Source organism: Merops nubicus, unplaced genomic scaffold (genome assembly GCF_000691845.1).
Source record: "Merops nubicus isolate BGI_N331 unplaced genomic scaffold, ASM69184v1 scaffold33785, whole genome shotgun sequence".
NCBI lineage: Eukaryota > Metazoa > Chordata > Aves > Coraciiformes > Meropidae > Merops > Merops nubicus.
Window position 1 is genome coordinate 7,249 of NW_008612193.1, and position 7,011 is coordinate 14,259.

The window sequence follows — 7,011 nt, forward strand, 5'->3', positions numbered from 1 at the left end:
GTGGTCAGTGACAAGGTGCCACGTGAAGGAGACTTTGGAAAATACTTCACTTATAAATAGAGGAGGGGCAGCAAAAGCTTCCTGGCATCATGGTTTTGGAGGACTGTCATTTATGTATGTGTCTAATAGTATAACGAGCTTTACAAAATAAGAGGCATCTTTAAGTGCTACTGAATAATAATATTATTTAATCAAAGTGACATCTGGATCACCAGCTCTTTTATATATCTCAGAGGTGTTGGTTTGTGAACATTTTAATTCTCTGATATCCAAACTCTTGGCATTAAAATAGTGTCGACAGCACTATGTCAGTTACAGAATTTGATATCTCATATTCTTAACACAAGTGAAAGTCACAGTTGAAAAACTATTTCTTGAAAAAGTTACTACTTTCCATCCCCTTCTTGAAAGTTCATCACCACTCTCAAAATCTGTTAATATTTGCACGTCTTACATGTGGATTTTAATTATTTTTTGTGTATTATAGATACAAACGCTTTTTAGAATGTTGTTTTTTTAAAAAAAAAACTAAAATAAAATATTTCATATAATATATTCATTGACTGTACTCATTCTGAAAATCACTTCTAAATTTTGGCTGCAGTCCTGCAGATCCTTTGGCATGTGTGTACTGTTGCTGGGAGTCGGCAGCGTCGGTCAGGCTCAGGCAGGGAGGATTTTGCTTTGAGGTCCTTGGTCTTCGTTGAAGACCACGATACCAGGCAGAGCTGGTGGATTTGGTAAGGCTTTGAAGTGATAGTTACTGCAGAACAAGACTGAGCTTTCAAACTTCCTGGTGCACAGTGTAAATAATCTATCCAAGCACGTTGACTTTGGCAGATGACACAGCAGGTGAATTTCTCCCTGTATTACTTCAGGGATGTGGTCATGACTGAGTGAGTTGCATTAATAAAGGACTATATAGCCCTATTCAAGGTAATTAGGCCAAAAATGTGCTGCTGTCTAAAGTAAAAGTATGGCTTGACAAATTGCTGCTTAGCTGTACAGAGCTTACATTATTAAGGCAAGATAATAAATGCATATTTATTAAAAACCATACATATTGTCTTATGAAAGGAATGAGAAGAAATTGGTGGAGGAATATCTGTTTCTCAGAACCAAAGAAACATGGGCATTGTGACATCATCTCCCCTCCACCTGAGTTCTGGATGTCTGAGTCCTAGCATGAAGTCACATAGCCCTCAGCAAAGCAAGTTCCAGTAAGTGACCTAAGTGACTTTCAGGGAAATGAGTGAAAATTTCACATAGGCAATTAGGAAAAAAGTCTCTGGAAAGGAAGTAGTAAGGGTTCGTGGATGTATGTTTTGAAGCTGCTCTGTACCTGACCTGCAGAAACCAGGTCTTGCTGGTAGGTGCCACTTACGAAGGGCAACTTGTGTGTCCTAGGTTCTTGAACAACATGGTCAAAAGCAGACAAATTGATTTAGGGGCTGTAATTGTTACAGATTTTTTTTTTTTTTGTTGATAAGAGAGAAGTTGTCTGTGTTATTCCAGCTGCTTTCAGACTAGGAAAAGGAAACGATTTCAGAAGATAACATTTACTGTTCCTTCATTCCTCTAAACTTAATCTTGATACATTATTAATCAGTTTACCATCATAAGATATCATTATTTCTAATCTCATTATTTCTGCATTAAACTGAACTTAGTTTTGATTCTGAAGCTTTCAATTTGTGAATAATTCAAGATATATTTGAAGAGATCTGAAACACAGTTTTAATATCCCTGGTCTGTGTTAGTTATTCTCAGATATTCTGTTAATGTGAAATTCTGTATCTTTTGAGTAGCTAAATAATGAAGCTGTAACTTAGAGCTATGGGATTTAATAAGGGGAACAAACCTTTTCCCATGTTTTTTTCTAGTAGGAACAAAGATGCCCAAATGCCATTTCCTGAGGTAATTAGCTCAGGAATTCTGTGAAGAACTCTTTAATTTCTGATAGAGAGTTTGGGTGTACTTTACAAGATACAGACCAATGTAATCTGTCTTTCATGTTTGATCCCTTTCCTCCTCTCACTTTTGTTTTGCCCAAGAGACCAGTAAGGCACCAGTGCAAACCACAGAGGTAAAAAGCTGTGTTACCACTTCCTGTGATCCTCTGGGTAGAAACCTGCTCTTTGCATTTTAAACCAGTTTGTCCTGCTACTTCAGAGAATTACTGGTCTGTCTCCACTCATGTGTGGCATTGTCCTCTTGAGAGGAAGCCAAAAAGCTGTGAAAAAACCATCTCATTTGAATTAAAGTTGTTTCTGCTGTACTGAATCCTTCACTCAGTGAAGAATAAATTCACACACTCAGTGTTCACAGTGCTTATGTACATTGTAAGCAAGGGCTTTGAGTGTGTGTTGGTCCCACACATTTGGGATATCAAGAATCTTATTTCCCCCTGTGGTTTGGTTTTTATTTTATTTACATTTGAATCTTACTCTAATTTCTAAAAAGTTAGAGATGAGCTTTCCTGAGACTTAATAAGAGCAGAAAAGGACTTAAAGCATGATTGATTGTCTTTGTGTGTAAAACACATATCTAATGTTCCTCAGTGTATGTAAGCTTCTCTGTATTTAATGCTTAGGTATCTCAATTTGTCTCACCAGATTTTTTTTTTATGATTACAGTCCTTGTGGCCAAGTCAATAATAGTTCTCATGTCATTAAAAATCTTCAGACTCTGAAGAACAAAGAAACCATCTGAAATATGATACAATAGAATTGATCAAACAGGAAAGACAAATGATATTTTTCTGCTGGGAGGTAGACCAGTTTGTAAAGTAGAGCAAACAATGACAAAAGATCTTGTGTGTTTCCCTCCTTGAACAGATGAGAGATCTTACTCAAAGTTTCTCCCTCTTTTTTTTCCTTCCACTAAATCTGGGTAAATGTTCTTTGAATTCTGTTAGTTTTGCAAAATTCATTAAACTGAAAGTTTTTGAAGAGTTTCAATCAAGTAGTTCTTTTAGAAATACCTTGTGAACCTCCTCTCAGCAGAAATGTTAGAAGATGATAGGTGCACATTTCTTAGAATGCAAACAAACATAAAAAATAAACACCCACAACCACAAGATGTTCTACTTATTTTCCAACCATTTCTTTTGGATCCAAAATATCTAGAATAGAAAAACAAATTTAGTAAACATGAATCATCTTACCTTTTGTCAAACTGTATCAACAACAGAGTTTTAATACATTTTCACAGATGAAGTGAGTAATAATATTAGTAGGTGTTTCCTGCTTCATTCCATTCAGGTATAAGATTTAATGTATAGTTTTTTTCCAGATGTTTGCTATCATTTTCAAGCATTTTCACCTAGCACTACCTAGGTAAAAATTGTGTTTGATGTAATTTGTGAATGCAGTCCAGCTGATTCAGCTTCTCTGTCGTGATTTCATAGGAAAAAGTTGCCTACAAGTCAGAAAAAAGTAATAATAGCCAGATACATCATCTTCCCAGCACAGCTGAGTCTGGAAAAGGGATGTATTCTGTACAACCAAAGGTAAGAGAACTGCATAGACCTCAGAAGTTGGAGGAATAAATGTAACTTACCAGTGATTCAGGTGCCGTAGTGCTCCCCTGTATTGAGATAGGTATCAAATGGTGACTGTTGTCCACGTCCAGATGGTATGGCATCATGTGAGCCCTCCTTCATGCTCTCTCTTCCTCTCACAAAGGCCAGTTACAATTATGAACTTGTTCATCTAGCAGTGCAGGGAAATCTGTCTTCCTTAAGGCAAACCTTCTTGTCAGGAGTCGGAGGAGACTAAAGCCCCTGCGACAGCAGGGTAGACCACATCTTAGCCTGGCTTTCTCCTTTCTCCTTACACTTTTGATTGCTGTGTCAAAAAAGCACTTCTCTCCTGATTTTGCCTATGTAGGATGTTCTGAAGAGCCTAGCATGTGGCTCCCACCCCCATTTCACAGCCTGTCACCCCTTGTTCTTCAGTACATTGCACCTCCCAGATTCCTCTGTGACACAGCCAACATATTCCTGACCTTCTTCTACTGTTGTTGTCCAAAGATTTGTCCAAAAATGTCAAAGATGTGTCTATCTGCCTCCTTGACATCTGAAGGAGACTCAGAGCTCTGTTTATCTAGGGAACTGCCACCTATGGATTCTCTGTGTGAAAACAAAGAGTGGTAGTAATAGTGCAAGATTCTTAAATAATCCTCTCTTCTTTTCCAAAATTGGTGTGTTTTCCTAACTCAGGGTTGCACATACACTGGAAAAACAAAGTTGTTCCTCTACACAATCATTTGTATGTTTTAGCCTATGCTAGTAAGTGAGCCATGTTGTGCCACATGTTAAATGTCTTGGTTTATTATAAAGCAGATTGGAAGGATTGTGTTTTGCTGGAGGACCATGAGCAGGGTGTTGATCCATATGCAACATAAAGTAGTCATCTTTTTTTGCTAAGTGTCAATGAAAATGAGAGAATCAGTCATGGAGAGACCCATGGAGGTGGCAATAGAATAAGAAAAAAAAGCAAAATTGTATTTTGTATTAAATATTTATTCCAATCAGATTTTACATGAGGGACAACTGACCCAAATCACTTGTCCTTAACCACAGGGAACATTTCTGCCACCGTATGGTGAATTAGATTAAAACTAAGATCAGTTTGATTTGCTGGTTTAATTTTAAACTGAGTTATTTTTTGATCCAGTTTATTGTAGGACTTGGTGAACATTTGTGCTAGCATGAAGGAAGGGACAGCTGAGGATTAAGAATACATAGCAAAGGGAGGAGCAGACTTCTCCCCCTTCCCCAGCCCCTTTCTAGCAGCAGTGCTGATATAGAATCCTCACGAAACGATGGTGCTCTTCTCTCTCCTGCTGTAGTCTGTCTCAGTATGTGTGAAGAGACATCTTGGACATCTTGTTCTCAGTAAGGACCAATCCAGACTGCTGTAATTAATTCTAAATCTGTTTGGTGTATGAAAGAGTAACATTTTTTGCAACATGTGTTAACTAAACCCATGCCAGAGGAGAGCAGACCATAGCAATGTTGGATATATACAGCTTCTTCTATATTGGGCATTTCATTTGTTATAACATGTCCAGGTAGGAAAAGATGTGACATGTGAGGGGTATCTGCCACTTATCTACATTTTATCTTCTCAGAACATGACACTGAGTTTCAACCAACTCAGCTCAGGAAATTCACTATTAACAATAGCAACCTGATTTAGGGCATCAGGTTCAGAACTTTGAAGTTTGCTTCAGGTCAGGTCTTTTGAGGATAATACCCAGTAATAACCAAGACTGTAATATTTATTTTTTTTTTAAAATAAATTATTTTCTGGTGACCTTGGAAAAGCCCAGCAAAATTCACTGAATGGAGCAATGCTGAGCTGACTTATGGTGAATACCTTAGGAAGAACCTAAATCAAAGCAGTCATTGTATGCTCACAGCTTAGCATATAGAGACTTAATTTTATTTGTGATCTTTTGCACTTGGTCATTTTTTTAATTTTTTTTTTTTTTTTAAGAAGGTGAATAATGCCTCCTGCCATGGTGGGGTATCTCTGAGAGAGAGACAAGATCATGAGAGAGTTACCTTTTAGGGTGGCTGATCCACATTCTTTTCAACGTAGAAGCTTGGCTGAGCATTAAGTATGTCCTTGTTTAATCAGGTTATGTCAAGAGGACACAAGGGCTTTCAACACTGAAGACTGCCTTAGTCTCAAATGTAGCAAGAAAATAGAATGATACCAATTTAAGGTGTAGGGTTTCTCATTTCCTGCACTGGTGTCCAAATACTATTTTTAAAATGCCTTTAAGGACCATTACTTGAAGACTCAAAGGCATTTTTTAGTCCCCATTTTCCATTTATGGTGACAATTCATGCTTGGCTATGCTTGGTCATAAATTTCCAAATGTAAGAAATGAATAGTTTTGCCAATCATCATTCTTTTCCTAGGCCCCTATTTCAGTCCAATAAGCTAGAGGGCTCCGAAGGAAATACTTATATTCTGAAATCTTTTAAGCTGTTTTTGAAATACAGTAAAATACTAGAACCTCATCCATAGACATTTGACTAAAATTCATCACACTCACTGCCTCCAGTGTACAGTTTGTTTGAGTTATGCAAATCTTGGAATATTACTTGTTAGAAGTTGTAACTTTTTCAGGAAATTGAAGATAAGATGGAAATCATAATGATAGGGTTATACAATCTGTAACCATTAGAGTTGTTAAATTCTACTTGTCCTTGACCACTTCAGCATTCATTGAATTCAAACATATCTTACACCAGAGGCTTTGGTTTTCTGCAGGACATGATGTATGCTAAAACTCTGTGTCCACATGCATGGAAACCTAGCAGGTTCATATCAATTTTAATAATATCTACTTCTTCTGTAGTGGTTTTAGGTAGAACTCAGTTCCCTTGTAAAAGATGTTCTCTTTGGCTGTGTTGTCACGGCTGTGCAGAACTAACCATGAAACCACTGCCAGCTTTGGAGGAGCAGGCCAGCTGGTATGCTGGAGAGAAAGATCTTTAAGTGAACACTTCCAAGCTCATTTTCCTGCCACGTGGATGGATCTTAGCACTCTTGTGCCTTGCCTAGCTGCTCCCACCCATTCCATCTGCCCTCCTGACAGATCCCTGCAGCCAGCACTGGGCAGACATGATGGCTCAAAGCCTTTTCTAGGAAAGTCAAAGTGTGCCCATAAAGCAAAGACAGATGAGATATATTTACCAAGAGCTGACTGAATTTAGGCTACCTGCAAAGGAGCTGTGAATGTGAAGTGGAGAGCTGCCAAAGTTCCTGGGAACATTTAAATCAGCAAGATGTAGCTATAGCACTGCATAGTTTTGAAACAATCTTTTAAAGAAAAATCGTGGTCTGGACAGGATATGTTTTGCACCTCTAATTTCTGTGCTGTACGTAGAAAGTCTGATTCTCCTCATTTATCACCTTTGTGCACTGTGTCTTCATTAGCCCCATGAGGCTGTAATAAACAGAAGTGATAACAGAGAGTATGTTCTCTGCT